The sequence below is a fragment of the Sardina pilchardus genome, chromosome 11 (genome assembly GCF_963854185.1).
Source record: "Sardina pilchardus chromosome 11, fSarPil1.1, whole genome shotgun sequence".
Taxonomy (NCBI): domain Eukaryota; kingdom Metazoa; phylum Chordata; class Actinopteri; order Clupeiformes; family Clupeidae; genus Sardina; species Sardina pilchardus.
The window spans coordinates 19,299,009-19,323,484 of NC_085004.1; the positions used below are offsets into that span (position 1 = coordinate 19,299,009).

General features: G+C 51.1%; 24 non-coding genes across 24 annotated transcripts; all 24 read right to left on the bottom strand.

Annotated features, from left to right (window-relative positions):
• Positions 1-870: 870 nt before the first annotated feature.
• LOC134096443 (U1 spliceosomal RNA) lies at positions 871-1,035 on the bottom strand. The gene has a single exon (XR_009940889.1). It is a non-coding gene; the product is annotated as a U1 spliceosomal RNA (small nuclear RNA).
• Positions 1,036-1,782: 747 nt separating this feature from the next.
• LOC134096300 (U1 spliceosomal RNA) lies at positions 1,783-1,947 on the bottom strand. Its single transcript, XR_009940758.1, has one exon. It is a non-coding gene; the product is annotated as a U1 spliceosomal RNA (small nuclear RNA).
• A 745-nt stretch (positions 1,948-2,692) lies between these two features.
• On the bottom strand, positions 2,693-2,857 carry LOC134096301 (U1 spliceosomal RNA). Its single transcript, XR_009940759.1, has one exon. It is a non-coding gene; the product is annotated as a U1 spliceosomal RNA (small nuclear RNA).
• A 745-nt stretch (positions 2,858-3,602) lies between these two features.
• On the bottom strand, positions 3,603-3,767 carry LOC134096302 (U1 spliceosomal RNA). Its single transcript, XR_009940760.1, has one exon. It is a non-coding gene; the product is annotated as a U1 spliceosomal RNA (small nuclear RNA).
• A 1,143-nt stretch (positions 3,768-4,910) lies between these two features.
• On the bottom strand, positions 4,911-5,075 carry LOC134096444 (U1 spliceosomal RNA). The gene has a single exon (XR_009940890.1). It is a non-coding gene; the product is annotated as a U1 spliceosomal RNA (small nuclear RNA).
• A 736-nt stretch (positions 5,076-5,811) lies between these two features.
• On the bottom strand, positions 5,812-5,976 carry LOC134096303 (U1 spliceosomal RNA). The gene has a single exon (XR_009940761.1). It is a non-coding gene; the product is annotated as a U1 spliceosomal RNA (small nuclear RNA).
• Positions 5,977-6,722: 746 nt separating this feature from the next.
• Positions 6,723-6,887, bottom strand: LOC134096304 (U1 spliceosomal RNA). Its single transcript, XR_009940762.1, has one exon. It is a non-coding gene; the product is annotated as a U1 spliceosomal RNA (small nuclear RNA).
• A 747-nt stretch (positions 6,888-7,634) lies between these two features.
• LOC134096305 (U1 spliceosomal RNA) lies at positions 7,635-7,799 on the bottom strand. The gene has a single exon (XR_009940763.1). It is a non-coding gene; the product is annotated as a U1 spliceosomal RNA (small nuclear RNA).
• Positions 7,800-8,544: 745 nt separating this feature from the next.
• Positions 8,545-8,709, bottom strand: LOC134096371 (U1 spliceosomal RNA). Its single transcript, XR_009940828.1, has one exon. It is a non-coding gene; the product is annotated as a U1 spliceosomal RNA (small nuclear RNA).
• Positions 8,710-9,456: 747 nt separating this feature from the next.
• LOC134096307 (U1 spliceosomal RNA) lies at positions 9,457-9,621 on the bottom strand. Its single transcript, XR_009940764.1, has one exon. It is a non-coding gene; the product is annotated as a U1 spliceosomal RNA (small nuclear RNA).
• A 1,143-nt stretch (positions 9,622-10,764) lies between these two features.
• On the bottom strand, positions 10,765-10,929 carry LOC134096445 (U1 spliceosomal RNA). The gene has a single exon (XR_009940891.1). It is a non-coding gene; the product is annotated as a U1 spliceosomal RNA (small nuclear RNA).
• A 746-nt stretch (positions 10,930-11,675) lies between these two features.
• Positions 11,676-11,840, bottom strand: LOC134096308 (U1 spliceosomal RNA). The gene has a single exon (XR_009940765.1). It is a non-coding gene; the product is annotated as a U1 spliceosomal RNA (small nuclear RNA).
• Positions 11,841-12,587: 747 nt separating this feature from the next.
• On the bottom strand, positions 12,588-12,752 carry LOC134096446 (U1 spliceosomal RNA). The gene has a single exon (XR_009940892.1). It is a non-coding gene; the product is annotated as a U1 spliceosomal RNA (small nuclear RNA).
• A 1,143-nt stretch (positions 12,753-13,895) lies between these two features.
• On the bottom strand, positions 13,896-14,060 carry LOC134096448 (U1 spliceosomal RNA). The gene has a single exon (XR_009940894.1). It is a non-coding gene; the product is annotated as a U1 spliceosomal RNA (small nuclear RNA).
• Positions 14,061-14,807: 747 nt separating this feature from the next.
• Positions 14,808-14,972, bottom strand: LOC134096309 (U1 spliceosomal RNA). The gene has a single exon (XR_009940766.1). It is a non-coding gene; the product is annotated as a U1 spliceosomal RNA (small nuclear RNA).
• A 745-nt stretch (positions 14,973-15,717) lies between these two features.
• On the bottom strand, positions 15,718-15,882 carry LOC134096310 (U1 spliceosomal RNA). The gene has a single exon (XR_009940767.1). It is a non-coding gene; the product is annotated as a U1 spliceosomal RNA (small nuclear RNA).
• Positions 15,883-17,025: 1,143 nt separating this feature from the next.
• Positions 17,026-17,190, bottom strand: LOC134096449 (U1 spliceosomal RNA). Its single transcript, XR_009940895.1, has one exon. It is a non-coding gene; the product is annotated as a U1 spliceosomal RNA (small nuclear RNA).
• A 747-nt stretch (positions 17,191-17,937) lies between these two features.
• LOC134096312 (U1 spliceosomal RNA) lies at positions 17,938-18,102 on the bottom strand. The gene has a single exon (XR_009940770.1). It is a non-coding gene; the product is annotated as a U1 spliceosomal RNA (small nuclear RNA).
• A 745-nt stretch (positions 18,103-18,847) lies between these two features.
• LOC134096313 (U1 spliceosomal RNA) lies at positions 18,848-19,012 on the bottom strand. The gene has a single exon (XR_009940771.1). It is a non-coding gene; the product is annotated as a U1 spliceosomal RNA (small nuclear RNA).
• Positions 19,013-19,757: 745 nt separating this feature from the next.
• LOC134096314 (U1 spliceosomal RNA) lies at positions 19,758-19,922 on the bottom strand. Its single transcript, XR_009940772.1, has one exon. It is a non-coding gene; the product is annotated as a U1 spliceosomal RNA (small nuclear RNA).
• Positions 19,923-20,669: 747 nt separating this feature from the next.
• Positions 20,670-20,834, bottom strand: LOC134096451 (U1 spliceosomal RNA). Its single transcript, XR_009940896.1, has one exon. It is a non-coding gene; the product is annotated as a U1 spliceosomal RNA (small nuclear RNA).
• Positions 20,835-21,977: 1,143 nt separating this feature from the next.
• On the bottom strand, positions 21,978-22,142 carry LOC134096452 (U1 spliceosomal RNA). The gene has a single exon (XR_009940897.1). It is a non-coding gene; the product is annotated as a U1 spliceosomal RNA (small nuclear RNA).
• A 736-nt stretch (positions 22,143-22,878) lies between these two features.
• Positions 22,879-23,043, bottom strand: LOC134096315 (U1 spliceosomal RNA). The gene has a single exon (XR_009940773.1). It is a non-coding gene; the product is annotated as a U1 spliceosomal RNA (small nuclear RNA).
• Positions 23,044-23,789: 746 nt separating this feature from the next.
• Positions 23,790-23,954, bottom strand: LOC134096316 (U1 spliceosomal RNA). Its single transcript, XR_009940774.1, has one exon. It is a non-coding gene; the product is annotated as a U1 spliceosomal RNA (small nuclear RNA).
• Between the last annotated feature and the right edge of the window lie 522 nt (positions 23,955-24,476).

Genomic DNA, 24,476 nt, shown 5'->3' on the forward strand with positions numbered 1-24,476 from the left:
AAAGCCCGGAGCTATTAGGCAGGGACACATCCTAGCTCATAAAAGGCGGGCGGCACTGGCACTGGCCACTTTTAAGGCACGTTTAGACTTGCCGTAGACAACGCGTTCGTGTACGCATCATGGCTGCCTCGCGTATTTTGCGGCCGTTTGGTGCGTCGGTCGTGCACGTCGTCGCAAGCGAACACGACGCGTCCGCGAGATGCAATACTGACAAGAAAGTAGGGGGCGATCATTGCCAAAACAAAGTGACTGCAAGATGCATTATCGACATCAAAGCTGGGGGCAATCATGAGAGTAAACAATGGCACATGGCCACATCCACATCTGATATTAGGCTACTAGTCTCCCCCTGGTGAAGACCTCCAGTAAGGTGCGTAATGCTGCAGCGAGTCTGTACACAGGACACAGCAGGTCGCACACGGACGCATACGCTTACGCTTGGTCTAACGGCAAGTATAATCCCAGCCTTAGACCGGCACGTCCACCGCCGAGTGGAATATGCTTCAATATCAGCGCGGCTGATTAAACTCCGGCCACTTGTAAAAACAAAACCAAAAAAAAAACGAGGGAGGTGAGCGTGAGATACCGGCAGGCGATCCAGTTTCAATGAGGAAGCCTAACAATCACTGATGTGCGTCTTTAGACCTGATGCTGTGTGTGCGTGGCTGCGCGCGTGCATGCGCGCATGCACGTGGCGCTGCCTTGAAATCACATCACCGTGCAGCGGTTACAGTTAGCCACACTGCGCGGGCGTTACTGAGCGCAGCACTTCACCAGCAGGGTAACAACGACCTCGCTAAACAGGGCCACACACAATATAGGGCGTTGCTCACATCTGCCGAACTCTCTCTTTATCATTTCACAACATATCAGGGGAGAGCGCGAACGCAGTCCCCCACTACCACAAATTATGCAGTCGAGATTCCCACATTTGGGGAATTCGTTCGGGTCAGCTACCACCGAAGTGCAATGGCAGAGCCTCGCCAAAGGTGAACCACCTTCATGATCATGGTGTCTCCCCTGCCAGGTAAGTATGAGTTGTACAAGTGACGCGAGGCTACCACACCCAATGCCATACGTGTCACGTAGGTGGCGGTTTTGCGGCTACGTTAACAATTCAACACTACAAATAACAACACATTTACAAGGGGGTAATACACGTATGCTATACCACACAGAAATCATGTCGTGCTCGAAAAAAAGACATAATACGGGCAACAAATTCTAAAACTGTCCCATGATGCACCACGCATAAAGTAGCCGTCGGCTAATGAACAATGCAGCCCAGATCCGAGCGAATCATGCAACAAAGCCCGGAGCTATTAGGCAGGGACACATCCTAGCTCATAAAAGGCGGGCGGCACTGGCACTGGCCACTTTTAGACCGGCACGTCCACCGCCGAGTGGAATATGCTTCAATATCAGCGCGGCTGATTAAACTCCGGCCACTTGTAAAAAAAAAAACTAAAAAAAAACGAGGGAGGTGAGCGTGAGATACCGGCAGGCGATCCAGTTTCAATGAGGAAGCCTAACAATCACTGATGCGCGTCTTTAGACCTGATGCTGTGTGTGCGTGGCTGCGCGCGTGCATGCGCGCATGCACGTGGCGCTGCCTTGAAATCACATCACCGTGCAGCGGTTACAGTTAGCCACACTGCGCGGGCGTTACTGAGCGTAGCACTTCACCAGCAGGGTAACAACGACCTCGCTAAACAGGGCCACACACAATATAGGGCGTTGCTCACATCTGCCGAACTCTCTCTTTATCATTTCACAACATATCAGGGGAGAGCGCGAACGCAGTCCCCCACTACCACAAATTATGCAGTCGAGATTCCCACATTTGGGGAATTCGTTCGGGTCAGCTACCGCCGAAGTGCAATGGCAGAGCCTCGCCAAAGGTGAACCACCTTCATGATCATGGTGTCTCCCCTGCCAGGTAAGTATGAGTTGTACAAGTGACGCGAGGCTACCAGACCCAATGCCATACGTGTCACGTAGGTGGCGGTTTTGCGGCTACGTTAACAATTCAACACTACAAATAACAACACATATACAAGGGGGTAATACACGTATGCTATACCACACAGAAATCATGTCGTGCTCGAAAAAAAGATATAATACGGGCAACAAATTCTAAAACTGTCCCATGATGCACCACGCATAAAGTAGCCGTCGGCTAATGAACAATGCAGCCCAGATCCGAGCGAATCATGCAACAAAGCCCGAAGCTATTAGGCAGGGACACATCCTAGCTCATAAAAGGCGGGCGGCACTGGCACTGGCCACTTTTAGACCGGCACGTCCACCGCCGAGTGGAATATGCTTCAATATCAGCGCGGCTGATTAAACTCCGGCCACTTGTAAAAAAAAAACAAAAAAAAACGAGGGAGGTGAGCGTGAGATACCGGCAGGCGATCCAGTTTCAATGAGGAAGCCTAACAATCACTGATGCGCGTCTTTAGACCTGATGCTGTGTGTGCGTGGCTGCGCGCGTGCATGCGCGCATGCACGTGGCGCTGCCTTGAAATCACATCACCGTGCAGCGGTTACAGTTAGCCACACTGCGCGGGCGTTACTGAGCGTAGCACTTCACCAGCAGGGTAACAACGACCTCGCTAAACAGGGCCACACACAATATAGGGCGTTGCTCACATCTGCCGAACTCTCTCTTTATCATTTCACAACATATCAGGGGAGAGCGCGAACGCAGTCCCCCACTACCACAAATTATGCAGTCGAGATTCCCACATTTGGGGAATTCGTTCGGGTCAGCTACCGCCGAAGTGCAATGGCAGAGCCTCGCCAAAGGTGAACCACCTTCATGATCATGGTGTCTCCCCTGCCAGGTAAGTATGAGTTGTACAAGTGACGCGAGGCTACCAGACCCAATGCCATACGTGTCACGTAGGTGGCGGTTTTGCGGCTACGTTAACAATTCAACACTACAAATAACAACACATATACAAGGGGGTAATACACGTATGCTATACCACACAGAAATCATGTCGTGCTCGAAAAAAAGATATAATACGGGCAACAAATTCTAAAACTGTCCCATGATGCACCACGCATAAAGTAGCCGTCGGCTAATGAACAATGCAGCCCAGATCCGAGCGAATCATGCAACAAAGCCCGAAGCTATTAGGCAGGGACACATCCTAGCTCATAAAAGGCGGGCGGCACTGGCACTGGCCACTTTTAGACCGGCACGTCCACCGCCGAGTGGAATATGCTTCAATATCAGCGCGGCTGATTAAACTCCGGCCACTTGTAAAAAAAAAACAAAAAAAAACGAGGGAGGTGAGCGTGAGATACCGGCAGGCGATCCAGTTTCAATGAGGAAGCCTAACAATCACTGATGTGCGTCTTTAGACCTGATGCTGTGTGTGCGTGGCTGCGCGCGTGCATGCGCGCATGCACGTGGTGCTGCCTTGAAATCACATCACCGTGCAGCGGTTACAGTTAGCCACACTGCGCGGGCGTTACTGAGCGCAGCACTTCACCAGCAGGGTAACAACGACCTCGCTAAACAGGGCCACACACAATATAGGGCGTTGCTCACATCTGCCGAACTCTCTCTTTATCATTTCACAACATATCAGGGGAGAGCGCGAACGCAGTCCCCCACTACCACAAATTATGCAGTCGAGATTCCCACATTTGGGGAATTCGTTCGGGTCAGCTACCGCCGAAGTGCAATGGCAGAGCCTCGCCAAAGGTGAACCACCTTCATGATCATGGTGTCTCCCCTGCCAGGTAAGTATGAGTTGTACAAGTGACGCGAGGCTACCAGACCCAATGCCATACGTGTCACGTAGGTGGCGGTTTTGCGGCTACGTTAACAATTCAACACTACAAATAACAACACATTTACAAGGAGGTAATACACGTATGCTATACCACACAGAAATCATGTCGTGCTCGAAAAAAAGACATAATACGGGCAACAAATTCTAAAACTGTCCCATGATGCACCACGCATAAAGTAGCCGTCGGCTAATGAACAATGCAGCCCAGATCCGAGCGAATCATGCAACAAAGCCCGGAGCTATTAGGCAGGGACACATCCTAGCTCATAAAAGGCGGGCGGCACTGGCACTGGCCACTTTTAAGGCACGTTTAGACTTGCCGTAGACAACGCGTTCGTGTACGCATCATGGCTGCCTCGCGTATTTTGCGGCCGTTTGGTGCGTCGGTCGTGCACGTCGTCGCAAGCGAACACGACGCGTCCGCGAGATGCAATACTGACAAGAAAGTAGGGGGCGATCATTGCCAAAACAAAGTGACTGCAAGATGCATTATCGACATCAAAGCTGGGGGCAATCATGAGAGTAAACAATGGCACATGGCCACATCCACATCTGATATTAGGCTACTAGTCTCCCCCTGGTGAAGACCTCCAGTAAGGTGCGTAATGCTGCAGCGAGTCTGTACACAGGACACAGCAGGTCGCACACGGACGCATACGCTTACGCTTGGTCTAACGGCAAGTATAATCCCAGCCTTAGACCGGCACGTCCACCGCCGAGTGGAATATGCTTCAATATCAGCGCGGCTGATTAAACTCCGGCCACTTGTAAAAACAAAACCAAAAAAAAAACGAGGGAGGTGAGCGTGAGATACCGGCAGGCGATCCAGTTTCAATGAGGAAGCCTAACAATCACTGATGTGCGTCTTTAGACCTGATGCTGTGTGTGCGTGGCTGCGCGCGTGCATGCGCGCATGCACGTGGCGCTGCCTTGAAATCACATCACCGTGCAGCGGTTACAGTTAGCCACACTGCGCGGGCGTTACTGAGCGCAGCACTTCACCAGCAGGGTAACAACGACCTCGCTAAACAGGGCCACACACAATATAGGGCGTTGCTCACATCTGCCGAACTCTCTCTTTATCATTTCACAACATATCAGGGGAGAGCGCGAACGCAGTCCCCCACTACCACAAATTATGCAGTCGAGATTCCCACATTTGGGGAATTCGTTCGGGTCAGCTACCACCGAAGTGCAATGGCAGAGCCTCGCCAAAGGTGAACCACCTTCATGATCATGGTGTCTCCCCTGCCAGGTAAGTATGAGTTGTACAAGTGACGCGAGGCTACCACACCCAATGCCATACGTGTCACGTAGGTGGCGGTTTTGCGGCTACGTTAACAATTCAACACTACAAATAACAACACATTTACAAGGGGGTAATACACGTATGCTATACCACACAGAAATCATGTCGTGCTCGAAAAAAAGACATAATACGGGCAACAAATTCTAAAACTGTCCCATGATGCACCACGCATAAAGTAGCCGTCGGCTAATGAACAATGCAGCCCAGATCCGAGCGAATCATGCAACAAAGCCCGGAGCTATTAGGCAGGGACACATCCTAGCTCATAAAAGGCGGGCGGCACTGGCACTGGCCACTTTTAGACCGGCACGTCCACCGCCGAGTGGAATATGCTTCAATATCAGCGCGGCTGATTAAACTCCGGCCACTTGTAAAAAAAAAAACGAGGGAGGTGAGCGTGAGATACCGGCAGGCGATCCAGTTTCAATGAGGAAGCCTAACAATCACTGATGCGCGTCTTTAGACCTGATGCTGTGTGTGCGTGGCTGCGCGCGTGCATGCGCGCATGCACGTGGCGCTGCCTTGAAATCACATCACCGTGCAGCGGTTACAGTTAGCCACACTGCGCGGGCGTTACTGAGCGTAGCACTTCACCAGCAGGGTAACAACGACCTCGCTAAACAGGGCCACACACAATATAGGGCGTTGCTCACATCTGCCGAACTCTCTCTTTATCATTTCACAACATATCAGGGGAGAGCGCGAACGCAGTCCCCCACTACCACAAATTATGCAGTCGAGATTCCCACATTTGGGGAATTCGTTCGGGTCAGCTACCGCCGAAGTGCAATGGCAGAGCCTCGCCAAAGGTGAACCACCTTCATGATCATGGTGTCTCCCCTGCCAGGTAAGTATGAGTTGTACAAGTGACGCGAGGCTACCACACCCAATGCCATACGTGTCACGTAGGTGGCGGTTTTGCGGCTACGTTAACAATTCAACACTACAAATAACAACACATTTACAAGGGGGTAATACACGTATGCTATACCACACAGAAATCATGTCGTGCTCGAAAAAAAGACATAATACGGGCAACAAATTCTAAAACTGTCCCATGATGCACCACGCATAAAGTAGCCGTCGGCTAATGAACAATGCAGCCCAGATCCGAGCGAATCATGCAACAAAGCCCGGAGCTATTAGGCAGGGACACATCCTAGCTCATAAAAGGCGGGCGGCACTGGCACTGGCCACTTTTAGACCGGCACGTCCACCGCCGAGTGGAATATGCTTCAATATCAGCGCGGCTGATTAAACTCCGGCCACTTGTAAAAAAAAAACTAAAAAAAAACGAGGGAGGTGAGCGTGAGATACCGGCAGGCGATCCAGTTTCAATGAGGAAGCCTAACAATCACTGATGTGCGTCTTTAGACCTGATGCTGTGTGTGCGTGGCTGCGCGCGTGCATGCGCGCATGCACGTGGCGCTGCCTTGAAATCACATCACCGTGCAGCGGTTACAGTTAGCCACACTGCGCGGGCGTTACTGAGCGCAGCACTTCACCAGCAGGGTAACAACGACCTCGCTAAACAGGGCCACACACAATATAGGGCGTTGCTCACATCTGCCGAACTCTCTCTTTATCATTTCACAACATATCAGGGGAGAGCGCGAACGCAGTCCCCCACTACCACAAATTATGCAGTCGAGATTCCCACATTTGGGGAATTCGTTCGGGTCAGCTACCGCCGAAGTGCAATGGCAGAGCCTCGCCAAAGGTGAACCACCTTCATGATCATGGTGTCTCCCCTGCCAGGTAAGTATGAGTTGTACAAGTGACGCGAGGCTACCAGACCCAATGCCATACGTGTCACGTAGGTGGCGGTTTTGCGGCTACGTTAACAATTCAACACTACAAATAACAACACATTTACAAGGGGGTAATACACGTATGCTATACCACACAGAAATCATGTCGTGCTCGAAAAAAAGATATAATACGGGCAACAAATTCTAAAACTGTCCCATGATGCACCACGCATAAAGTAGCCGTCGGCTAATGAACAATGCAGCCCAGATCCGAGCGAATCATGCAACAAAGCCCGAAGCTATTAGGCAGGGACACATCCTAGCTCATAAAAGGCGGGCGGCACTGGCACTGGCCACTTTTAGACCGGCACGTCCACCGCCGAGTGGAATATGCTTCAATATCAGCGCGGCTGATTAAACTCCGGCCACTTGTAAAAAAAAAAATTAAAAAAAAACGAGGGAGGTGAGCGTGAGATACCGGCAGGCGATCCAGTTTCAATGAGGAAGCCTAACAATCACTGATGCGCGTCTTTAGACCTGATGCTGTGTGTGCGTGGCTGCGCGCGTGCATGCGCGCATGCACGTGGCGCTGCCTTGAAATCACATCACCGTGCAGCGGTTACAGTTAGCCACACTGCGCGGGCGTTACTGAGCGTAGCACTTCACCAGCAGGGTAACAACGACCTCGCTAAACAGGGCCACACACAATATAGGGCGTTGCTCACATCTGCCGAACTCTCTCTTTATCATTTCACAACATATCAGGGGAGAGCGCGAACGCAGTCCCCCACTACCACAAATTATGCAGTCGAGATTCCCACATTTGGGGAATTCGTTCGGGTCAGCTACCGCCGAAGTGCAATGGCAGAGCCTCGCCAAAGGTGAACCACCTTCATGATCATGGTGTCTCCCCTGCCAGGTAAGTATGAGTTGTACAAGTGACGCGAGGCTACCAGACCCAATGCCATACGTGTCACGTAGGTGGCGGTTTTGCGGCTACGTTAACAATTCAACACTACAAATAACAACACATATACAAGGGGGTAATACACGTATGCTATACCACACAGAAATCATGTCGTGCTCGAAAAAAAGATATAATACGGGCAACAAATTCTAAAACTGTCCCATGATGCACCACGCATAAAGTAGCCGTCGGCTAATGAACAATGCAGCCCAGATCCGAGCGAATCATGCAACAAAGCCCGAAGCTATTAGGCAGGGACACATCCTAGCTCATAAAAGGCGGGCGGCACTGGCACTGGCCACTTTTAGACCGGCACGTCCACCGCCGAGTGGAATATGCTTCAATATCAGCGCGGCTGATTAAACTCCGGCCACTTGTAAAAAAAAAACAAAAAAAAACGAGGGAGGTGAGCGTGAGATACCGGCAGGCGATCCAGTTTCAATGAGGAAGCCTAACAATCACTGATGTGCGTCTTTAGACCTGATGCTGTGTGTGCGTGGCTGCGCGCGTGCATGCGCGCATGCACGTGGTGCTGCCTTGAAATCACATCACCGTGCAGCGGTTACAGTTAGCCACACTGCGCGGGCGTTACTGAGCGCAGCACTTCACCAGCAGGGTAACAACGACCTCGCTAAACAGGGCCACACACAATATAGGGCGTTGCTCACATCTGCCGAACTCTCTCTTTATCATTTCACAACATATCAGGGGAGAGCGCGAACGCAGTCCCCCACTACCACAAATTATGCAGTCGAGATTCCCACATTTGGGGAATTCGTTCAGGTCAGCTACCGCCGAAGTGCAATGGCAGAGCCTCGCCAAAGGTGAACCACCTTCATGATCATGGTGTCTCCCCTGCCAGGTAAGTATGAGTTGTACAAGTGACGCGAGGCTACCAGACCCAATGCCATACGTGTCACGTAGGTGGCGGTTTTGCGGCTACGTTAACAATTCAACACTACAAATAACAACACATTTACAAGGGGGTAATACACGTATGCTATACCACACAGAAATCAAGTCGTGCTCGAAAAAAAGACATAATACGGGCAACAAATTCTAAAACTGTCCCATGATGCACCACGCATAAAGTAGCCGTCGGCTAATGAACAATGCAGCCCAGATCCGAGCGAATCATGCAACAAAGCCCGGAGCTATTAGGCAGGGACACATCCTAGCTCATAAAAGGCGGGCGGCACTGGCACTGGCCACTTTTAGACCGGCACGTCCACCGCCGAGTGGAATATGCTTCAATATCAGCGCGGCTGATTAAACTCCGGCCACTTGTAAAAAAAAAAACAAAAAAAAAACGAGGGAGGTGAGCGTGAGATACCGGCAGGCGATCCAGTTTCAATGAGGAAGCCTAACAATCACTGATGTGCGTCTTTAGACCTGATGCTGTGTGTGCGTGGCTGCGCGCGTGCATGCGCGCATGCACGTGGCGCTGCCTTGAAATCACATCACCGTGCAGCGGTTACAGTTAGCCACACTGCGCGGGCGTTACTGAGCGCAGCACTTCACCAGCAGGGTAACAACGACCTCGCTAAACAGGGCCACACACAATATAGGGCGTTGCTCACATCTGCCGAACTCTCTCTTTATCATTTCACAACATATCAGGGGAGAGCGCGAACGCAGTCCCCCACTACCACAAATTATGCAGTCGAGATTCCCACATTTGGGGAATTCGTTCGGGTCAGCTACCGCCGAAGTGCAATGGCAGAGCCTCGCCAAAGGTGAACCACCTTCATGATCATGGTGTCTCCCCTGCCAGGTAAGTATGAGTTGTACAAGTGACGCGAGGCTACCAGACCCAATGCCATACGTGTCACGTAGGTGGCGGTTTTGCGGCTACGTTAACAATTCAACACTTCAAATAACAACACATTTACAAGGGGGTAATACACGTATGCTATACCACACAGAAATCATGTCGTGCTCGAAAAAAAGACATAATACGGGCAACAAATTCTAAAACTGTCCCATGATGCACCACGCATAAAGTAGCCGTCGGCTAATGAACAATGCAGCCCAGATCCGAGCGAATCATGCAACAAAGCCCGGAGCTATTAGGCAGGGACACATCCTAGCTCATAAAAGGCGGGCGGCACTGGCACTGGCCACTTTTAAGGCACGTTTAGACTTGCCGTAGACAACGCGTTCGTGTACGCATCATGGCTGCCTCGCGTATTTTGCGGCCGTTTGGTGCGTCGGTCGTGCACGTCGTCGCAAGCGAACACGACGCGTCCGCGAGATGCAATACTGACAAGAAAGTAGGGGGCGATCATTGCCAAAACAAAGTGACTGCAAGATGCATTATCGACATCAAAGCTGGGGGCAATCATGAGAGTAAACAATGGCACATGGCCACATCCACATCTGATATTAGGCTACTAGTCTCCCCCTGGTGAAGACCTCCAGTAAGGTGCGTAATGCTGCAGCGAGTCTGTACACAGGACACAGCAGGTCGCACACGGACGCATACGCTTACGCTTGGTCTAACGGCAAGTATAATCCCAGCCTTAGACCGGCACGTCCACCGCCGAGTGGAATATGCTTCAATATCAGCGCGGCTGATTAAACTCCGGCCACTTGTAAAAACAAAACCAAAAAAAAAACGAGGGAGGTGAGCGTGAGATACCGGCAGGCGATCCAGTTTCAATGAGGAAGCCTAACAATCACTGATGTGCGTCTTTAGACCTGATGCTGTGTGTGCGTGGCTGCGCGCGTGCATGCGCGCATGCACGTGGCGCTGCCTTGAAATCACATCACCGTGCAGCGGTTACAGTTAGCCACACTGCGCGGGCGTTACTGAGCGCAGCACTTCACCAGCAGGGTAACAACGACCTCGCTAAACAGGGCCACACACAATATAGGGCGTTGCTCACATCTGCCGAACTCTCTCTTTATCATTTCACAACATATCAGGGGAGAGCGCGAACGCAGTCCCCCACTACCACAAATTATGCAGTCGAGATTCCCACATTTGGGGAATTCGTTCGGGTCAGCTACCACCGAAGTGCAATGGCAGAGCCTCGCCAAAGGTGAACCACCTTCATGATCATGGTGTCTCCCCTGCCAGGTAAGTATGAGTTGTACAAGTGACGCGAGGCTACCACACCCAATGCCATACGTGTCACGTAGGTGGCGGTTTTGCGGCTACGTTAACAATTCAACACTACAAATAACAACACATTTACAAGGGGGTAATACACGTATGCTATACCACACAGAAATCATGTCGTGCTCGAAAAAAAGACATAATACGGGCAACAAATTCTAAAACTGTCCCATGATGCACCACGCATAAAGTAGCCGTCGGCTAATGAACAATGCAGCCCAGATCCGAGCGAATCATGCAACAAAGCCCGGAGCTATTAGGCAGGGACACATCCTAGCTCATAAAAGGCGGGCGGCACTGGCACTGGCCACTTTTAGACCGGCACGTCCACCGCCGAGTGGAATATGCTTCAATATCAGCGCGGCTGATTAAACTCCGGCCACTTGTAAAAAAAAAACTAAAAAAAAACGAGGGAGGTGAGCGTGAGATACCGGCAGGCGATCCAGTTTCAATGAGGAAGCCTAACAATCACTGATGTGCGTCTTTAGACCTGATGCTGTGTGTGCGTGGCTGCGCGCGTGCATGCGCGCATGCACGTGGCGCTGCCTTGAAATCACATCACCGTGCAGCGGTTACAGTTAGCCACACTGCGCGGGCGTTACTGAGCGCAGCACTTCACCAGCAGGGTAACAACGACCTCGCTAAACAGGGCCACACACAATATAGGGCGTTGCTCACATCTGCCGAACTCTCTCTTTATCATTTCACAACATATCAGGGGAGAGCGCGAACGCAGTCCCCCACTACCACAAATTATGCAGTCGAGATTCCCACATTTGGGGAATTCGTTCGGGTCAGCTACCGCCGAAGTGCAATGGCAGAGCCTCGCCAAAGGTGAACCACCTTCATGATCATGGTGTCTCCCCTGCCAGGTAAGTATGAGTTGTACAAGTGACGCGAGGCTACCAGACCCAATGCCATACGTGTCACGTAGGTGGCGGTTTTGCGGCTACGTTAACAATTCAACACTACAAATAACAACACATTTACAAGGGGGTAATACACGTATGCTATACCACACAGAAATCATGTCGTGCTCGAAAAAAAGACATAATACGGGCAACAAATTCTAAAACTGTCCCATGATGCACCACGCATAAAGTAGCCGTCGGCTAATGAACAATGCAGCCCAGATCCGAGCGAATCATGCAACAAAGCCCGGAGCTATTAGGCAGGGACACATCCTAGCTCATAAAAGGCGGGCGGCACTGGCACTGGCCACTTTTAGACCGGCACGTCCACCGCCGAGTGGAATATGCTTCAATATCAGCGCGGCTGATTAAACTCCGGCCACTTGTAAAAAAAAAAACAAAAAAAAAACGAGGGAGGTGAGCGTGAGATACCGGCAGGCGATCCAGTTTCAATGAGGAAGCCTAACAATCACTGATGTGCGTCTTTAGACCTGATGCTGTGTGTGCGTGGCTGCGCGCGTGCATGCGCGCATGCACGTGGCGCTGCCTTGAAATCACATCACCGTGCAGCGGTTACAGTTAGCCACACTGCGCGGGCGTTACTGAGCGCAGCACTTCACCAGCAGGGTAACAACGACCTCGCTAAACAGGGCCACACACAATATAGGGCGTTGCTCACATCTGCCGAACTCTCTCTTTATCATTTCACAACATATCAGGGGAGAGCGCGAACGCAGTCCCCCACTACCACAAATTATGCAGTCGAGATTCCCACATTTGGGGAATTCGTTCGGGTCAGCTACCACCGAAGTGCAATGGCAGAGCCTCGCCAAAGGTGAACCACCTTCATGATCATGGTGTCTCCCCTGCCAGGTAAGTATGAGCTGTACAAGTGACGCGAGGCTACCAGACCCAATGCCATACGTGTCACGTAGGTGGCGGTTTTGCGGCTACGTTAACAATTCAACACTTCAAATAACAACACATTTACAAGGGGGTAATACACGTATGCTATACCACACAGAAATCATGTCGTGCTCGAAAAAAAGACATAATACGGGCAACAAATTCTAAAACTGTCCCATGATGCACCACGCATAAAGTAGCCGTCGGCTAATGAACAATGCAGCCCAGATCCGAGCGAATCATGCAACAAAGCCCGGAGCTATTAGGCAGGGACACATCCTAGCTCATAAAAGGCGGGCGGCACTGGCACTGGCCACTTTTAAGGCACGTTTAGACTTGCCGTAGACAACGCGTTCGTGTACGCATCATGGCTGCCTCGCGTATTTTGCGGCCGTTTGGTGCGTCGGTCGTGCACGTCGTCGCAAGCGAACACGACGCGTCCGCGAGATGCAATACTGACAAGAAAGTAGGGGGCGATCATTGCCAAAACAAAGTGACTGCAAGATGCATTATCGACATCAAAGCTGGGGGCAATCATGAGAGTAAACAATGGCACATGGCCACATCCACATCTGATATTAGGCTACTAGTCTCCCCCTGGTGAAGACCTCCAGTAAGGTGCGTAATGCTGCAGCGAGTCTGTACACAGGACACAGCAGGTCGCACACGGACGCATACGCTTACGCTTGGTCTAACGGCAAGTATAATCCCAGCCTTAGACCGGCACGTCCACCGCCGAGTGGAATATGCTTCAATATCAGCGCGGCTGATTAAACTCCGGCCACTTGTAAAAACAAAACCAAAAAAAAAACGAGGGAGGTGAGCGTGAGATACCGGCAGGCGATCCAGTTTCAATGAGGAAGCCTAACAATCACTGATGTGCGTCTTTAGACCTGATGCTGTGTGTGCGTGGCTGCGCGCGTGCATGCGCGCATGCACGTGGCGCTGCCTTGAAATCACATCACCGTGCAGCGGTTACAGTTAGCCACACTGCGCGGGCGTTACTGAGCGCAGCACTTCACCAGCAGGGTAACAACGACCTCGCTAAACAGGGCCACACACAATATAGGGCGTTGCTCACATCTGCCGAACTCTCTCTTTATCATTTCACAACATATCAGGGGAGAGCGCGAACGCAGTCCCCCACTACCACAAATTATGCAGTCGAGATTCCCACATTTGGGGAATTCGTTCGGGTCAGCTACCACCGAAGTGCAATGGCAGAGCCTCGCCAAAGGTGAACCACCTTCATGATCATGGTGTCTCCCCTGCCAGGTAAGTATGAGTTGTACAAGTGACGCGAGGCTACCACACCCAATGCCATACGTGTCACGTAGGTGGCGGTTTTGCGGCTACGTTAACAATTCAACACTACAAATAACAACACATTTACAAGGGGGTAATACACGTATGCTATACCACACAGAAATCATGTCGTGCTCGAAAAAAAGACATAATACGGGCAACAAATTCTAAAACTGTCCCATGATGCACCACGCATAAAGTAGCCGTCGGCTAATGAACAATGCAGCCCAGATCCGAGCGAATCATGCAACAAAGCCCGGAGCTATTAGGCAGGGACACATCCTAGCTCATAAAAGGCGGGCGGCACTGGCACTGGCCACTTTTAGACCGGCACGTCCACCGCCGAGTGGAATATGCTTCAATATCAGCGCGGCTGATTAAACTCCGGCCACTTGTAAAAAAAAAAACTAAAAAAAAACGAGGGAGGTGAGCGTGAGATACCGGCAGGCGATCCAGTTTCAATGAGGAAGCCTAACAATCACTGATGCGCGTCTTTAGACCTGATGCTGTGTGTGCGTGGCTGCGCGCGTGCATGCGCGCATGCACGTGGCGCTGCCTTGAAATCACATCACCGTGCAGCGGTTACAGTTAGCCACACTGCGCGGGCGTTACTGAGCGTAGCACTTCACCAGCAGGGTAACAACGACCTCGCTAAACAGGGCCACACACAATATAGGGCGTTGCTCACATCTGCCGAACTCTCTCTTTATCATTTCACAACATATCAGGGGAGAGCGCGAACGCAGTCCCCCACTACCACAAATTATGCAGTCGAGATTCCCACATTTGGGGAATTCGTTCGGGTCAGCTACCGCCGAAGTGCAATGGCAGAGCCTCGCCAAAGGTGAACCACCTTCATGATCATGGTGTCTCCCCTGCCAGGTAAGTATGAGTTGTACAAGTGACGCGAGGCTACCAGACCCAATGCCATACGTGTCACGTAGGTGGCGGTTTTGCGGCTACGTTAACAATTCAACACTACAAATAACAACACATATACAAGGGGGTAATACACGTATGCTATACCACACAGAAATCATGTCGTGCTCGAAAAAAAGACATAATACGGGCAACAAATTCTAAAACTGTCCCATGATGCACCACGCATAAAGTAGCCGTCGGCTAATGAACAATGCAGCCCAGATCCGAGCGAATCATGCAACAAAGCCCGAAGCTATTAGGCAGGGACACATCCTAGCTCATAAAAGGCGGGCGGCACTGGCACTGGCCACTTTTAGACCGGCACGTCCACCGCCGAGTGGAATATGCTTCAATATCAGCGCGGCTGATTAAACTCCGGCCACTTGTAAAAAAAAAACAAAAAAAAACGAGGGAGGTGAGCGTGAGATACCGGCAGGCGATCCAGTTTCAATGAGGAAGCCTAACAATCACTGATGCGCGTCTTTAGACCTGATGCTGTGTGTGCGTGGCTGCGCGCGTGCATGCGCGCATGCACGTGGCGCTGCCTTGAAATCACATCACCGTGCAGCGGTTACAGTTAGCCACACTGCGCGGGCGTTACTGAGCGTAGCACTTCACCAGCAGGGTAACAACGACCTCGCTAAACAGGGCCACACACAATATAGGGCGTTGCTCACATCTGCCGAACTCTCTCTTTATCATTTCACAACATATCAGGGGAGAGCGCGAACGCAGTCCCCCACTACCACAAATTATGCAGTCGAGATTCCCACATTTGGGGAATTCGTTCGGGTCAGCTACCGCCGAAGTGCAATGGCAGAGCCTCGCCAAAGGTGAACCACCTTCATGATCATGGTGTCTCCCCTGCCAGGTAAGTATGAGTTGTACAAGTGACGCGAGGCTACCAGACCCAATGCCATACGTGTCACGTAGGTGGCGGTTTTGCGGCTACGTTAACAATTCAACACTACAAATAACAACACATATACAAGGGGGTAATACACGTATGCTATACCACACAGAAATCATGTCGTGCTCGAAAAAAAGATATAATACGGGCAACAAATTCTAAAACTGTCCCATGATGCACCACGCATAAAGTAGCCGTCGGCTAATGAACAATGCAGCCCAGATCCGAGCGAATCATGCAACAAAGCCCGAAGCTATTAGGCAGGGACACATCCTAGCTCATAAAAGGCGGGCGGCACTGGCACTGGCCACTTTTAAGGCACGTTTAGACTTGCCGTAGACAACGCGTTCGTGTACGCATCATGGCTGCCTCGCGTATTTTGCGGCCGTTTGGTGCGTCGGTCGTGCACGTCGTCGCAAGCGAACACGACGCGTCCGCGAGATGCAATACTGACAAGAAAGTAGGGGGCGATCATTGCCAAAACAAAGTGACTGCAAGATGCATTATCGACATCAAAGCTGGGGGCAATCATGAGAGTAAACAATGGCACATGGCCACATCCACATCTGATATTAGGCTACTAGTCTCCCCCTGGTGAAGACCTCCAGTAAGGTGCGTAATGCTGCAGCGAGTCTGTACACAGGACACAGCAGGTCGCACACGGACGCATACGCTTACGCTTGGTCTAACGGCAAGTATAATCCCAGCCTTAGACCGGCACGTCCACCGCCGAGTGGAATATGCTTCAATATCAGCGCGGCTGATTAAACTCCGGCCACTTGTAAAAACAAAACCAAAAAAAAAACGAGGGAGGTGAGCGTGAGATACCGGCAGGCGATCCAGTTTCAATGAGGAAGCCTAACAATCACTGATGTGCGTCTTTAGACCTGATGCTGTGTGTGCGTGGCTGCGCGCGTGCATGCGCGCATGCACGTGGCGCTGCCTTGAAATCACATCACCGTGCAGCGGTTACAGTTAGCCACACTGCGCGGGCGTTACTGAGCGCAGCACTTCACCAGCAGGGTAACAACGACCTCGCTAAACAGGGCCACACACAATATAGGGCGTTGCTCACATCTGCCGAACTCTCTCTTTATCATTTCACAACATATCAGGGGAGAGCGCGAACGCAGTCCCCCACTACCACAAATTATGCAGTCGAGATTCCCACATTTGGGGAATTCGTTCGGGTCAGCTACCACCGAAGTGCAATGGCAGAGCCTCGCCAAAGGTGAACCACCTTCATGATCATGGTGTCTCCCCTGCCAGGTAAGTATGAGTTGTACAAGTGACGCGAGGCTACCACACCCAATGCCATACGTGTCACGTAGGTGGCGGTTTTGCGGCTACGTTAACAATTCAACACTACAAATAACAACACATTTACAAGGGGGTAATACACGTATGCTATACCACACAGAAATCATGTCGTGCTCGAAAAAAAGACATAATACGGGCAACAAATTCTAAAACTGTCCCATGATGCACCACGCATAAAGTAGCCGTCGGCTAATGAACAATGCAGCCCAGATCCGAGCGAATCATGCAACAAAGCCCGGAGCTATTAGGCAGGGACACATCCTAGCTCATAAAAGGCGGGCGGCACTGGCACTGGCCACTTTTAGACCGGCACGTCCACCGCCGAGTGGAATATGCTTCAATATCAGCGCGGCTGATTAAACTCCGGCCACTTGTAAAAAAAAAAACTAAAAAAAAACGAGGGAGGTGAGCGTGAGATACCGGCAGGCGATCCAGTTTCAATGAGGAAGCCTAACAATCACTGATGCGCGTCTTTAGACCTGATGCTGTGTGTGCGTGGCTGCGCGCGTGCATGCGCGCATGCACGTGGCGCTGCCTTGAAATCACATCACCGTGCAGCGGTTACAGTTAGCCACACTGCGCGGGCGTTACTGAGCGTAGCACTTCACCAGCAGGGTAACAACGACCTCGCTAAACAGGGCCACACACAATATAGGGCGTTGCTCACATCTGCCGAACTCTCTCTTTATCATTTCACAACATATCAGGGGAGAGCGCGAACGCAGTCCCCCACTACCACAAATTATGCAGTCGAGATTCCCACATTTGGGGAATTCGTTCGGGTCAGCTACCGCCGAAGTGCAATGGCAGAGCCTCGCCAAAGGTGAACCACCTTCATGATCATGGTGTCTCCCCTGCCAGGTAAGTATGAGTTGTACAAGTGACGCGAGGCTACCAGACCCAATGCCATACGTGTCACGTAGGTGGCGGTTTTGCGGCTACGTTAACAATTCAACACTACAAATAACAACACATATACAAGGGGGTAATACACGTATGCTATACCACACAGAAATCATGTCGTGCTCGAAAAAAAGATATAATACGGGCAACAAATTCTAAAACTGTCCCATGATGCACCACGCATAAAGTAGCCGTCGGCTAATGAACAATGCAGCCCAGATCCGAGCGAATCATGCAACAAAGCCCGAAGCTATTAGGCAGGGACACATCCTAGCTCATAAAAGGCGGGCGGCACTGGCACTGGCCACTTTTAGACCGGCACGTCCACCGCCGAGTGGAATATGCTTCAATATCAGCGCGGCTGATTAAACTCCGGCCACTTGTAAAAAAAAAACAAAAAAAAACGAGGGAGGTGAGCGTGAGATACCGGCAGGCGATCCAGTTTCAATGAGGAAGCCTAACAATCACTGATGCGCGTCTTTAGACCTGATGCTGTGTGTGCGTGGCTGCGCGCGTGCATGCGCGCATGCACGTGGCGCTGCCTTGAAATCACATCACCGTGCAGCGGTTACAGTTAGCCACACTGCGCGGGCGTTACTGAGCGTAGCACTTCACCAGCAGGGTAACAACGACCTCGCTAAACAGGGCCACACACAATATAGGGCGTTGCTCACATCTGCCGAACTCTCTCTTTATCATTTCACAACATATCAGGGGAGAGCGCGAACGCAGTCCCCCACTACCACAAATTATGCAGTCGAGATTCCCACATTTGGGGAATTCGTTCGGGTCAGCTACCGCCGAAGTGCAATGGCAGAGCCTCGCCAAAGGTGAACCACCTTCATGATCATGGTGTCTCCCCTGCCAGGTAAGTATGAGTTGTACAAGTGACGCGAGGCTACCAGACCCAATGCCATACGTGTCACGTAGGTGGCGGTTTTGCGGCTACGTTAACAATTCAACACTACAAATAACAACACATATACAAGGGGGTAATACACGTATGCTATACCACACAGAAATCATGTCGTGCTCGAAAAAAAGATATAATACGGGCAACAAATTCTAAAACTGTCCCATGATGCACCACGCATAAAGTAGCCGTCGGCTAATGAACAATGCAGCCCAGATCCGAGCGAATCATGCAACAAAGCCCGAAGCTATTAGGCAGGGACACATCCTAGCTCATAAAAGGCGGGCGGCACTGGCACTGGCCACTTTTAGACCGGCACGTCCACCGCCGAGTGGAATATGCTTCAATATCAGCGCGGCTGATTAAACTCCGGCCACTTGTAAAAAAAAAACAAAAAAAAACGAGGGAGGTGAGCGTGAGATACCGGCAGGCGATCCAGTTTCAATGAGGAAGCCTAACAATCACTGATGTGCGTCTTTAGACCTGATGCTGTGTGTGCGTGGCTGCGCGCGTGCATGCGCGCATGCACGTGGTGCTGCCTTGAAATCACATCACCGTGCAGCGGTTACAGTTAGCCACACTGCGCGGGCGTTACTGAGCGCAGCACTTCACCAGCAGGGTAACAACGACCTCGCTAAACAGGGCCACACACAATATAGGGCGTTGCTCACATCTGCCGAACTCTCTCTTTATCATTTCACAACATATCAGGGGAGAGCGCGAACGCAGTCCCCCACTACCACAAATTATGCAGTCGAGATTCCCACATTTGGGGAATTCGTTCGGGTCAGCTACCGCCGAAGTGCAATGGCAGAGCCTCGCCAAAGGTGAACCACCTTCATGATCATGGTGTCTCCCCTGCCAGGTAAGTATGAGTTGTACAAGTGACGCGAGGCTACCAGACCCAATGCCATACGTGTCACGTAGGTGGCGGTTTTGCGGCTACGTTAACAATTCAACACTACAAATAACAACACATTTACAAGGGGGTAATACACGTATGCTATACCACACAGAAATCATGTCGTGCTCGAAAAAAAGACATAATACGGGCAACAAATTCTAAAACTGTCCCATGATGCACCACGCATAAAGTAGCCGTCGGCTAATGAACAATGCAGCCCAGATCCGAGCGAATCATGCAACAAAGCCCGGAGCTATTAGGCAGGGACACATCCTAGCTCATAAAAGGCGGGCGGCACTGGCACTGGCCACTTTTAGACCGGCACGTCCACCGCCGAGTGGAATATGCTTCAATATCAGCGCGGCTGATTAAACTCCGGCCACTTGTAAAAAAAAAAAAAAAAAAAAAACGAGGGAGGTGAGCGTGAGATACCGGCAGGCGATCCAGTTTCAATGAGGAAGCCTAACAATCACTGATGTGCGTCTTTAGACCTGATGCTGTGTGTGCGTGGCTGCGCGCGTGCATGCGCGCATGCACGTGGCGCTGCCTTGAAATCACATCACCGTGCAGCGGTTACAGTTAGCCACACTGCGCGGGCGTTACTGAGCGCAGCACTTCACCAGCAGGGTAACAACGACCTCGCTAAACAGGGCCACACACAATATAGGGCGTTGCTCACATCTGCCGAACTCTCTCTTTATCATTTCACAACATATCAGGGGAGAGCGCGAACGCAGTCCCCCACTACCACAAATTATGCAGTCGAGATTCCCACATTTGGGGAATTCGTTCGGGTCAGCTACCACCGAAGTGCAATGGCAGAGCCTCGCCAAAGGTGAACCACCTTCATGATCATGGTGTCTCCCCTGCCAGGTAAGTATGAGCTGTACAAGTGACGCGAGGCTACCAGACCCAATGCCATACGTGTCACGTAGGTGGCGGTTTTGCGGCTACGTTAACAATTCAACACTTCAAATAACAACACATTTACAAGGGGGTAATACACGTATGCTATACCACACAGAAATCATGTCGTGCTCGAAAAAAAGACATAATACGGGCAACAAATTCTAAAACTGTCCCATGATGCACCACGCATAAAGTAGCCGTCGGCTAATGAACAATGCAGCCCAGATCCGAGCGAATCATGCAACAAAGCCCGGAGCTATTAGGCAGGGACACATCCTAGCTCATAAAAGGCGGGCGGCACTGGCACTGGCCACTTTTAAGGCACGTTTAGACTTGCCGTAGACAACGCGTTCGTGTACGCATCATGGCTGCCTCGCGTATTTTGCGGCCGTTTGGTGCGTCGGTCGTGCACGTCGTCGCAAGCGAACACGACGCGTCCGCGAGATGCAATACTGACAAGAAAGTAGGGGGCGATCATTGCCAAAACAAAGTGACTGCAAGATGCATTATCGACATCAAAGCTGGGGGCAATCATGAGAGTAAACAATGGCACATGGCCACATCCACATCTGATATTAGGCTACTAGTCTCCCCCTGGTGAAGACCTCCAGTAAGGTGCGTAATGCTGCAGCGAGTCTGTACACAGGACACAGCAGGTCGCACACGGACGCATACGCTTACGCTTGGTCTAACGGCAAGTATAATCCCAGCCTTAGACCGGCACGTCCACCGCCGAGTGGAATATGCTTCAATATCAGCGCGGCTGATTAAACTCCGGCCACTTGTAAAAACAAAACCAAAAAAAAAACGAGGGAGGTGAGCGTGAGATACCGGCAGGCGATCCAGTTTCAATGAGGAAGCCTAACAATCACTGATGTGCGTCTTTAGACCTGATGCTGTGTGTGCGTGGCTGCGCGCGTGCATGCGCGCATGCACGTGGCGCTGCCTTGAAATCACATCACCGTGCAGCGGTTACAGTTAGCCACACTGCGCGGGCGTTACTGAGCGCAGCACTTCACCAGCAGGGTAACAACGACCTCGCTAAACAGGGCCACACACAATATAGGGCGTTGCTCACATCTGCCGAACTCTCTCTTTATCATTTCACAACATATCAGGGGAGAGCGCGAACGCAGTCCCCCACTACCACAAATTATGCAGTCGAGATTCCCACATTTGGGGAATTCGTTCGGGTCAGCTACCACCGAAGTGCAATGGCAGAGCCTCGCCAAAGGTGAACCACCTTCATGATCATGGTGTCTCCCCTGCCAGGTAAGTATGAGTTGTACAAGTGACGCGAGGCTACCACACCCAATGCCATACGTGTCACGTAGGTGGCGGTTTTGCGGCTACGTTAACAATTCAACACTACAAATAACAACACATTTACAAGGGGGTAATACACGTATGCTATACCACACAGAAATCATGTCGTGCTCGAAAAAAAGACATAATACGGGCAACAAATTCTAAAACTGTCCCATGATGCACCACGCATAAAGTAGCCGTCGGCTAATGAACAATGCAGCCCAGATCCGAGCGAATCATGCAACAAAGCCCGGAGCTATTAGGCAGGGACACATCCTAGCTCATAAAAGGCGGGCGGCACTGGCACTGGCCACTTTTAGACCGGCACGTCCACCGCCGAGTGGAATATGCTTCAATATCAGCGCGGCTGATTAAACTCCGGCCACTTGTAAAAAAAAAAACGAGGGAGGTGAGCGTGAGATACCGGCAGGCGATCCAGTTTCAATGAGGAAGCCTAACAATCACTGATGCGCGTCTTTAGACCTGATGCTGTGTGTGCGTGGCTGCGCGCGTGCATGCGCGCATGCACGTGGCGCTGCCTTGAAATCACATCACCGTGCAGCGGTTACAGTTAGCCACACTGCGCGGGCGTTACTGAGCGTAGCACTTCACCAGCAGGGTAACAACGACCTCGCTAAACAGGGCCACACACAATATAGGGCGTTGCTCACATCTGCCGAACTCTCTCTTTATCATTTCACAACATATCAGGGGAGAGCGCGAACGCAGTCCCCCACTACCACAAATTATGCAGTCGAGATTCCCACATTTGGGGAATTCGTTCGGGTCAGCTACCGCCGAAGTGCAATGGCAGAGCCTCGCCAAAGGTGAACCACCTTCATGATCATGGTGTCTCCCCTGCCAGGTAAGTATGAGTTGTACAAGTGACGCGAGGCTACCACACCCAATGCCATACGTGTCACGTAGGTGGCGGTTTTGCGGCTACGTTAACAATTCAACACTACAAATAACAACACATTTACAAGGGGGTAATACACGTATGCTATACCACACAGAAATCATGTCGTGCTCGAAAAAAAGACATAATACGGGCAACAAATTCTAAAACTGTCCCATGATGCACCACGCATAAAGTAGCCGTCGGCTAATGAACAATGCAGCCCAGATCCGAGCGAATCATGCAACAAAGCCCGGAGCTATTAGGCAGGGACACATCCTAGCTCATAAAAGGCGGGCGGCACTGGCACTGGCCACTTTTAGACCGGCACGTCCACCGCCGAGTGGAATATGCTTCAATATCAGCGCGGCTGATTAAACTCCGGCCACTTGTAAAAAAAAAACTAAAAAAAAACGAGGGAGGTGAGCGTGAGATACCGGCAGGCGATCCAGTTTCAATGAGGAAGCCTAACAATCACTGATGTGCGTCTTTAGACCTGATGCTGTGTGTGCGTGGCTGCGCGCGTGCATGCGCGCATGCACGTGGCGCTGCCTTGAAATCACATCACCGTGCAGCGGTTACAGTTAGCCACACTGCGCGGGCGTTACTGAGCGCAGCACTTCACCAGCAGGGTAACAACGACCTCGCTAAACAGGGCCACACACAATATAGGGCGTTGCTCACATCTGCCGAACTCTCTCTTTATCATTTCACAACATATCAGGGGAGAGCGCGAACGCAGTCCCCCACTACCACAAATTATGCAGTCGAGATTCCCACATTTGGGGAATTCGTTCGGGTCAGCTACCGCCGAAGTGCAATGGCAGAGCCTCGCCAAAGGTGAACCACCTTCATGATCATGGTGTCTCCCCTGCCAGGTAAGTATGAGTTGTACAAGTGACGCGAGGCTACCAGACCCAATGCCATACGTGTCACGTAGGTGGCGGTTTTGCGGCTACGTTAACAATTCAACACTACAAATAACAACACATTTACAAGGGGGTAATACACGTATGCTATACCACACAGAAATCATGTCGTGCTCGAAAAAAAGATATAATACGGGCAACAAATTCTAAAACTGTCCCATGATGCACCACGCATAAAGTAGCCGTCGGCTAATGAACAATGCAGCCCAGATCCGAGCGAATCATGCAACAAAGCCCGAAGCTATTAGGCAGGGACACATCCTAGCTCATAAAAGGCGGGCGGCACTGGCACTGGCCACTTTTAGACCGGCACGTCCACCGCCGAGTGGAATATGCTTCAATATCAGCGCGGCTGATTAAACTCCGGCCACTTGTAAAAAAAAAAATTAAAAAAAAACGAGGGAGGTGAGCGTGAGATACCGGCAGGCGATCCAGTTTCAATGAGGAAGCCTAACAATCACTGATGCGCGTCTTTAGAC